Source organism: Lontra canadensis, unplaced genomic scaffold, assembly GCF_010015895.1.
Source record: "Lontra canadensis isolate GAN:19392208 unplaced genomic scaffold, GSC_riverotter_1.0 scaffold894, whole genome shotgun sequence".
Classification (NCBI taxonomy): Eukaryota; Metazoa; Chordata; class Mammalia; order Carnivora; family Mustelidae; genus Lontra; species Lontra canadensis.
Window position 1 is genome coordinate 7,438 of NW_022631878.1, and position 9,950 is coordinate 17,387.

At 45.7% G+C, this 9,950-nt stretch overlaps 1 non-coding gene across 1 annotated transcript; it reads left to right on the forward strand.

Moving 5' to 3' along the window:
- The first annotated feature begins 9,633 nt into the window (after positions 1 to 9,633).
- TRNAV-CAC lies at positions 9,634 to 9,706 on the forward strand. Its single transcript has one exon. It is a non-coding gene; the product is annotated as a tRNA-Val (tRNA).
- Positions 9,707 to 9,950: the final 244 nt, after the last annotated feature.

Here is a 9,950-nt window from a genome sequence, read left to right on the forward strand (position 1 = left end):
GAGAGAATGTAGCATAATCTAATGTTCGTGAATTTTACTGTATGTAAATTACATCTCTATAAATCTGACTTAAAAAAAAAAAAAAAGACTGACAATCCCAAATGCTGAGAGGATGAGGAGCACTGGAGACTCTTAATTCTGGAAATGGTAAAATTCCAAAACTGTTGGGAAAAAAATTTGGCAGTGTCAGCTAAGGGTCGTGCCTTCATGGTTATATACTGTGGCCCAGAAATTCTACTTTTAGCTACATACCGTAGTCCCGTGCTCTCCAATATTAGAGGTCAAGCCACATGCAGCTACTGAACACGTGAAATGTTGTTAATATCGCATGTCGCAATGACAATATTTTGATATAGTAGGTCTAGTATGATATTAAATAGATGTTCACCTCTTTCATTTTACTTTTTAAAAGGTATCTACTTAGAAAATTTAGAACTATATGTGACTGCCGTTATATTTTTATTGAAACGGGCTGTCTTAGAGAAATGTATATGTCCACTAAAAGACGTAGAAAAGAATGTTCATATCAATTCAAAATATCCTAAACTAGAACCAACTCAAACGTCCAAGAGCCCAATAAGTATACTGAGATATAATTCATACAAGGAATATGAAAACAAGCACTACATGGAAAACATGGATAAATATCACAGACATAATGGTGAGTGAAGAACTCAGACCATGCCTGTCTCCCCCCGCAAAAAAAAAAAAAAATATATATATATATATATATGCTTTATGATTTAATTTATGTGAAAGCAAAGACAAATATATATATATATATATATATATATATATATATATTTACACACACACATACATACTGATAAAATGGGTGGGTGTGTGGGGCTTTGGGATGGAGATGACTCCGTGAGTTCTTGGGTGGGAAAAGTCATGAGGAAGATTTCTGTGCTCTGCTAATGTTCTGAACTTTAGTTGGTACTACATCAGTGCTTATTCAGGTTGGCTTATATTGGTAAAGGCTTTTTAATGGTCCACGTTTTGTACTTTATATTTAATAGGCCTTGGTTGGAAAAAGTTCAAAGCCACTGGGCTATGCTAAAGTGAAGTTGATACTTCTGGTTTGGTTGAGGCAAGAAGGCAAAGTAAATTTAAAGTATCTATTGTGATATTTTTGCTGTCCTCAGATTGTTGGCTTTCCTGTGCTATCTGCTATCTAATTACCTCTGTGTTGCTCACAACCATTACCTTAAGTTGATATTCAACTGTTAAAGGTGTATCAAAGTGATACCCAAGTGGGCATCATCAAATCTGCTCTTTTCAGAATAATTACGGCTCAACAGGGATGGTTATGAGCTTAAGAAATCCTGATGGAGAAAGTAGTTCAGTTAGGCTGAATTAAGAGGTGCCAAAGCAAGGGCCGGGCAGGTATTACGCAAAGAAAGCTGGGGAGGCAGAGTCACCACATTCATCCCACAACTAAACTTTGAAGAACTTCTGGGAGCATTTACAAATAGCTAAAAATATTGACCTGACGAGTGAGGCAGCTTCACCAGAATTAACTGTTTAGACTAGCTGTTTGCTGGCTTTCAGCTGATCCGTTTACCAAGGAAAGGAAAAACAAAACCAAAATATTCTCAAGTCTTCTGTAGGGTTTTTTCTTTCTCCTCCCTTTTCTGTCTCTTTTCTAAATCCTGTTTTTCTCTTTGTTTAAGGACAACATTCTTATAGCTGTTCCATTTCTGTAAGTCGACAATGAGTGGGATAACTCTTTCATAATCTCTTTACTACTGATATAGAAATACAATTTTCATATGAACCTCTGTATACACATCACAGCTAGCTTTGAAATATGTTGAGGGGTGGAAATTCTTCTGTGGAAATGTAGCCCTTGGACCATCCGAAGTTAAGTGACCATCTAGTCGTTAAATAAAGCCAATTCCCAGTTAGTGTTTGGTCAATACACCCATTGTCCTTTTCTCTGGGTCACTCTCCATTCTGGTCCTTTGTGTCCCACCCTCAGTTTCTGGTGGATCTGGGAGACCTGTTGTGTTTTCGCTTTGCTCTGGGATGTTCTTTCACTCTGGGACAGACTTGGGGAATGAAGAGTATTGGCATCCATCCAGAGTCAAAGTCCCTGAGGTGCCAGAGCTTTGCTGGGCTTGGCCTTCTGGCTCCCATGGAAGGTCAAAACCTCGCCATCACCATTTAAGTCCTACCCCAGAACTTTGTCTTTACTCTTTCATGACCAGGAAGGCCATTGCTTCTGTGACTTCCATTCTTGTTCCGCAGTCCTCTTTGTGCTATAGAGAAGTTAGCTTTGCACAATTCAGTTAAAAATGCTGCTCTTGAGAATCAAACGCAGTGTCCTAGGAGTGGGACAAAAGTTCTACCAGAGACCCACAATGGCTGACATGACTGTCTTACTCCTGCCTCACCTAATCCGCACAGAGATGGCATGGCTCTATGTGACCTCCTGCCAACCAGAGCCTGGAGTCATGCTTTCGTCCCAGGGACTTTCAAAAACAAGGAAACTTCTGCAGTGTACAACAGTGGGCCAACACAGTGCTTCAGCAACATCAGTCAGATCTGGGGGGAAAGGCCTGAAGCCACCACCTGGGTAGAGCCCCATGACTAGGCAAGGGACGGAGACCCCACCTGTGAGAGGGCAGGACTGGCTGAGGCTCCCATTTGTTCCCTCGGGGAAGCCGTGTGGATCTGATGAGGACGCAGAGGCAGCAGAAGAGATGGCCCCTGGGGTTGAACTGACATTCAGCAGTAGTTTGTAGCTGAAGAAAGCAATTCCGGATTGTTCTTGGGGGTGCCTGGATGGCACAGTGGGTTAAGCATCAGATTCTTGGTTTTGGCTCGGGTCGGGTCGTAATCCCAGGGTCCTGAACTGTTGGGCCTGCACTCAACATGGGGTCTGCTCAAGACTCTCCTTCCCTCTTCCTCTCTTCCTCTGCCCCCCCGCCCCAGCTTGCTCCTCTGTGTGTTCCCTCTCTCTCTCTCTCTCTCAAACAAATCTTTAAAAAAAAAAAAAAAAAAAGAATTGTTATTAAAAGCGAGGTGTCTGGGGTGCCTGGGTGGCTCAGTGGGTTAAGCCTCTGCCTTTGGCTCAGGTCATGATCTCAGGGTCTTGGGATCGAGCCCCGCATGGGGTTCTCTGCTCAGCAGGGAGCCTGCCCCCCCCCACCGCACCCCACCCCCGTCTCTCTGCCTCTCTGCCTACTTGTGATCTCTCTCTGTCAAATAAATAAATAAAATCTTAAAAAAAAAAAAAAAGCAAGGTGTCATTAATCTGTTTACTGCTACAGAGCAATTAGGCAGACGATGAGTTAGTCAGCTTCACCAGATGTGGCATGCTGGTTATTATCTAACCTGTACTATCCTATACTGTAGCCAGGGCTATGTGTAGCTATTTAAACTTAATTATGAGGTATAAAAAACAAATTTGAAAATTCAGTTTCTCAGCACTAGCTACATTTCAAGCACTCACTTGCCATAGGTGTCCGGTGGCCTCCGCATTTGAAACTGCACATCTGGCTCATTCATCTGGCACGTCAGTACACATGAGATTTGTTTATTTGAAGGTCTAGACTTGTCCTTCAGCATTAGCTTCATTTTAGTCCACGCAGTACATCCCTAGGACCAGCAGCTCCTGTGTCTGTACTGATCTCTCCGCTTTCCCTGAGCTTTACTGGAGAGGAGGACTTTCCTGCTTTCCCTGGGCTGGTGAAGAGGAACCCATTCCGGGCCCTGGCTCCTGCAGGGCAGTGGTGAGCCGGGCATGACCAGGGTTTTTCTTGCCTTGATCACTCAAGCCCAACATTGCTCTAGGTTCCTCTAAAGGCTGCCCCTGCCCACACCTCAAGGGAATGCTTGTGGAGGCTCCTGGGCTCTGCTTATTACTTCTGTTATTAACTGTAACAACTCGATTTTTTCCTTTTATGTAGTTTTAGAGTTACATCCTGTTTGTGGTAGTTCCTACTGGTATTTCAGTTGTGATGCTGATACACAATTAATTTAAAAAAAATAAATCAAAAGTATGGGAACTATTAGCTCATCAGTGATAAAGGTACATGGATGTGGTCAAATATGGAAGTGCTCTGTTCCTAATGAACTTGGAGAAGCATGATTCTGTCTCATTTTTATGGGCTGGCCTCCCTTACCCTTGTCCCTCCCAGGAGCACTCCCTTTTGCCCTAAGTCAGGGCACCTGACTTGCTCACCTTGCTCACCTGTCTGTCTCCTCTGGGCTTTGAACACAAAAGGCACTGTCAACTGTTTTTTTTTTTGTTTTTGTCTTTGCTTTTTTCTGGCCTCCCTGGGGATGTTCCCTGTTCAGACCATTAAGAAGAATCAAGATTTCAGAAGTGCTTCTGGCTGGGAGATGTGATTACATCATCCCTGAAGCCATGGAGTCTGTTTCTGGGGAAGACTAAATCTTTTTCTGTGCTCTTTCTCCTCTACGTCATCAATTAGTTCTCAGTGTTTTGTAGGCTTTACTTTGAATCTTCTCTCTCTTTTTTTTTTTTTTTTCTCAGATGAGGGATGCTGAGTAAGAAGGAGGGGAGGGAAATCTTGGTGAAGTCTTCCCCGGGAGCACTGGCACGATGGCCAAGCATAGGGCCTCTGGGGGCAGACGGCCTGGCTCTGAGTGCTGGCTCTCACCATCAGTGGGCTGGGGCCCTTGGCAAGTTAGCCAGCCCTCCAGTGCCCGAGTGTCCTCATCTGCAACGAGGGTGGTCAGAACCTGCACTGTCTCGGGGTTGTATGTGGGCTGGATACACAAGGAACCGTGTGCCCGTCACACAGTGAAGCTCTGAGAAAGCTGTTAGTACAATGGAAATTAAGGCTTTGCTTTCCACTTCTAACTGTGCCACACCGCCAGCTTTCAACATTTCTCTCAGAAGAAATGAGGGGTGTTAAATAGTTCGGTTGGCATATTAGTGCCCAGCACCAGAAAAACTGGTTACTTGATGATTTTGAAAGCCATCTAACTGAGTGGAGAGAGTGCAGCAGGGACCTGGATCCAGCGTCCTCAAATCCTTGGACCTTGGACAGGCATGATGATTGTTCAGCTCATGGTGGACAGTCTTTTGCATATGCTTCTAGCAAGAGCTTTTAGTATCTGGTCATACTTAATCCAGGTATTATAAGAAAACTTCAAGTATGCACTAGTGACCACCCCCCACTTCTTTTAAGGAAAAAAAAAAAAGAAAATATAATTTATCTGGAAGTTGTAGATGTCATCTTTCAGTGATGATGGTGTATTTGCAGTAAACCAGCATTCACCTTGAAAAGAAATAATGTCTGCATTGAAGGAATTCTGTTTGAAATCGTCGGGAGAACTATCCATTCAGCTCGAGAGAGAAGAGGAAGAGAAGAGAAAAGTGAAGAGAAGCTCAGTGGAATAAAACTAGTTTTCTGCCCTTTTCCCCCTCAGGAACAAGACATTGAGGAACTGGAGAGATGGCAGCTAGCAAGAGTCAGAGAAATCAGCAACGCATTAAGAAGTTTCATAGAGGGGCGCCTGGGTGGCTCAGTGGGTTAAGCCGCTGCCTTCAGCTCAGGTCATGATCTCAGGGTCCTGGGATCGAGTCCCGCATTGGGCTCTCTGCTCGGTGGGGAGCCTGCTTCCCTTCCTCTCTCTCTGCCTGCCTCTCTGCCTACTTGTGATCTCTCTCTGTCAAATAAATAAATAAAATCTTAAAAAAAAAAAAAAAGAAGTTTCATAGAGGGGCTCCTGGGTGGCTCAGTCCTTGGGCGTTGGGTGTCTGCCTTCGGCTCAGGTCATGATCCCTGGGTCCTGGGATCTAGCCCTCCCCACCTCCCCACCCCGCATCCGGCTCCCCGCTCTGCGGGAACTGCTTCTCCCACTCCTCCTGCTGTGTTCCCTCTCTCGCTGTGTCTCTCTCTGTCAAATAAATGATCAGAATCCTTAAAAAAAAAAAAAAAAAAGTTTCATAGATCTGGACAGAGAGGAGAAGGAGGTAAGACATGTGGAGCTGACCAAGGATTCAGACTCGAGGAGCCAAGATCCTGGAGTGGGTTAAGTGAGCTGCATGCTTGTGACAGAGTTTCCCCTGGACACATTTGCAAATTAAGCTATGTGCACATAAGAGGCTAGAAGGCAAGCAGAGTGTGGCTGAAAAGAGAGTGGAATTTTCAGCACTGCCATGGTGCTAAGGAGATACAAACTGAAGTTCAGGATTCATCGAAGAGGAGGGGCCCGAGGAAACATGCCACGGTCTCAGGTGGGGGAGCCCTGGCCATCTACAGCACAGCAGTGCGAGCAAACTAGCGGCAGACTGAGGCTTCCCCTGAGGGCAAACAAGCTGTAAATCAGCTTAGTCAAGGATTAGGGTCTATCTGTTCCTCTGCTGCCTCCTGGGGGAGACGGTGAATATCTTCAGAAAAAGACAACATCTTTCAAACAGGCTACATTGTTCACACAACAGTTTCATCATTCAATCACAATACTCTAGGATTGTAAGGGAAGAGAAGCAAGGGGGTGGGGAAGCAAACCGTGGAAAGTAACTCATGGGTGATTGAGATACTGAGTTATGAGTTATTATTTTAGTTAGTAGAACATGTGACTCTTGATCTTGGACTAGTGAGTTCAAGCCCCACCTTGGGTGTAGAGAGGTTCCTTAAATTACTTAAAAGTTACCTACAATTACCTTAAAAAGATAAAGTGGTAATGATACAGCTGACCAGAAAAAGGATGACAAGATAAAAATTTTCATCAGAGAAACAGAATCCATTTTAAAAATCAGATAAAAACTATAGAAATAAAATATATAATAGTTGGCATTTTAAAGAGTTAATAGTTGAGTTTCATAGCAGTTTGGAGGAGAGATGATTATCCTGGAACTATGTAAGGAGAAAGAAACTCTCCAGACTTAAGCATAGAGAGCTGAAAGGAAGAGAAATTGAGAAAGCAGTGTAATAGAGATATGGGCCATGTCCTGAAGGCCTAACACAGATGTAATTAAAGTCTCGGAGGCTGGGGGAGCCAGCAAATGGGGCGGAAACCATATCGAAAGATATTACGGACGATTAAGGAAAAATTGTGATGATCTATCCAACCACATGTGGAAGAAGATCAGTGATCTTCAAGCCAGAGAAGGACAAGAAAATCAGGGGCCCAAGCTGGTGAACACCAAAGACAAATGAAAACAATCATAGCAGCACCTGGATGGGGAGTGGGTGGTGAATTCCTATTACATCGACCGAAGATTGGAAGCTGAATTCCCAGCAAAAACAATGAAAAGGGGGACCTCAGGGAAGGGCTAGAGCAAGATCATTTCCAACCTACTAGGTGCTGCTAATCCCTGGCCAGATATCTGTCAAGAGGAAGTGAAGACCTTACCACATTAGCATCGTATCCCAACTAAAGGAAATGCAAAAGGTAACTCTTCAGGCTACCTGGGCACAAGAAAAATGTGGGAAAATGAAGGTAGGAATGAAGAGCAACGGGTAGATACGTTAAATATGTGACTAAGTCAAATAAATATCACTATCCAAACAATAATAATAATGTCTATGAATTCAAAATGTATGTTGAAGTGAAAGTAAGACCAAACACCCAAAAATGAAGGGAGTAAATGGAATTGAGATGTTCCAGAGCTCTAGCATTGTCTAGGAGAGGTTAAAGGTGCTAATGTATTCAGTCTTTTGCATAGATTTTATAGACTACATGAAAAAAGTAACTTATTTGTGTACATATGAAACAAATATATAGTTTAATCTTGAATTAATATTAAATAGAACTAAAATAATATTTTTGAGAATTCTCAGGTTTTAAAACTAATTCACTTTATTTTGGGGTGGAATATTCTGGCTATATCTGTTATGTCCTGTGGTCTCATCTGTCATTCAGAGACACTGTTAATTAACTTTATGTTTAATGTTAAGGTTATAAATAGAGAAAGTAGACAGCAAAATGTGATAAAGGTATAAGCCTCTGTGAGTATCAGCCAGCCTAATGTACTTCTATCAGCTCAGGAAGTTTCCTGGCAAAATATTTAAAAAAGGGAAGCCCTGTTCTCTGCTGATACTTCCTGGCCGTGGGAGCACACAGGAGTATCAGATAAGTGCATTTGAATACATATGTTTTAGGTGTACAAACATGCCTTTATGGTGGGCATCTTTTGCTGAACACACTGTTTGAGGGAGTTACCCGTGTTACTGCCTCATCCCTAGTTTGAATGTTTTTACTTCACAGTACTAATCCATTCTGAAAATACATGTGAGTTTTATCCAGGTTGGCCTAGTATAAATGACATCGCACCAATGTTCGTGTAGATGCTTCCTTTGGATGTAAGCATTCATTTTTCTCGCAAAGTTAATAGCAATATTACCAGGTAACAGGGTAGGTACATTTTTTTAACTTTATGAGAAACTGCCAAATATCAGGAAAGTGGTCGTGCTTTAAGTAGACTGCAATCAATTCCACACAGTAAGGTCCCACACACTGGAATGGGGGACACAGAGAGAAAACAACTTGAAAAATCTATTTTTCTAGGCTTCTCCTCTCCACTCTGCTCCCAATACTTAAGGCCTCTGTGGGGGTGGCTCAGTAGTTTAGGCGTCTTGTCTGCCTTCTGCTGGGGTCATGATCCCAGATTCCTGGGATTGAGCCCCACTTCAGGCTCCCTGCTCAGCGGGGAGCCTGCTTCTCCCTCTCCCTCTCCCTCTGGTGGCTGGTGCTCCCGCTTGTTCATTCTCTCTCTCTGTCTCTCTCTGTCTCTCTCTGACAAATTAAAGGTCTCTTTGAAGGTGGCTCTGGTCACACCAAGTGTCACCACCAGCCTATTCGGGTATGGCTGCAAAGCCACAGAGAGACACCAAGGCAGCCCAGACAAGAGTCATTCCTAAACGCCAGGTAGGAATAGCCCTTCCCTCCCCAGTCATGACTCTGTGACTCTTGGGCTCTGTGCCACTAAAAACCGTTTCTTGCGCTTCCTTTTCATCCCTCCGTGCCTGGATTTCACTAGACACTGTCCGATGGTCATGGCCACAGGCCTCTTGTCAGTGGCTTTAAGGCAGCCCAGGCAGGAACCCGAGGGACCACTTTTGCCCAGAGGATACCAAAGAGATTGCGGGTTGGCGAGAGGACCGCCGAGAAGCGCAGAAAGGGCCCGCGAGGGCAGAGAGCGCAGGGCAGGCGCGGCGGGGCAGGCGGGAGGCCGGGCAGAGCGCGTCCTCTGGTTCCTGGGAGGATTCCAGGCGCCTAGCAGCGGCCACGAGCCGAGAGCACCGACCGCCCCGCAGCGAAAAGGGGCCACCGACAGCCCCGGAGGGCGGGTGACCCCCGGCCGGGCGGAGGGGGCGCCTGGGGCTCGGACGCACGTGACCCGCCCCCTCCGGGAGCTGGAGAGTCGGCGGGGCGCCTTCGGCACCGGGGCGCGTCGTTCTGGATCTGGAAGCCCTGCGTTTGATGCGGATCCCGAAGCCAGACTGACGGCGGCCCCCGGGTCTTCGCTTCCTGGGGGGAGACGCGGGATCCCAAACCGGCGCCGCAGCGGGGCTGCGGTCCCTTTGCCTGGAGGGTCGCGAGGGCTTTCAGGGGCTTTTTGCACTTAGGAAAGAAGGTGGTGGGCACAACAGTAGGGGCAGGACGGAAGCTGATCAGGCTCCGGCATGAAACTCCGCCGCGTGTTTCGTTTCCGTAGTGTAGTGGTTATCACGTTCGCCTCACACGCGAAAGGTCCCCGGTTCGAAACCGGGCGGAAACAGCCTCCTTTTGCCCCCTAGTTCTCCTGTTGACGACACACAAAGGAGGACGCTTGGAGCCAAGGGGAAGGCAGCGTGCGCTGCCTCATTTTCCTTTCAGAGAAACAAACACGAAGCCAGGCTGCAGCTCTCCCTTGCTTCCTGAAAGCCTGCTCCGCACTTGACAACCTGGCCTCGTTCGTCCGCTGCCGGCCTCGGTGGAGAGCCGGCCACAACCAGTCAGGCAGGCCGAGAAGGGCACCGGGG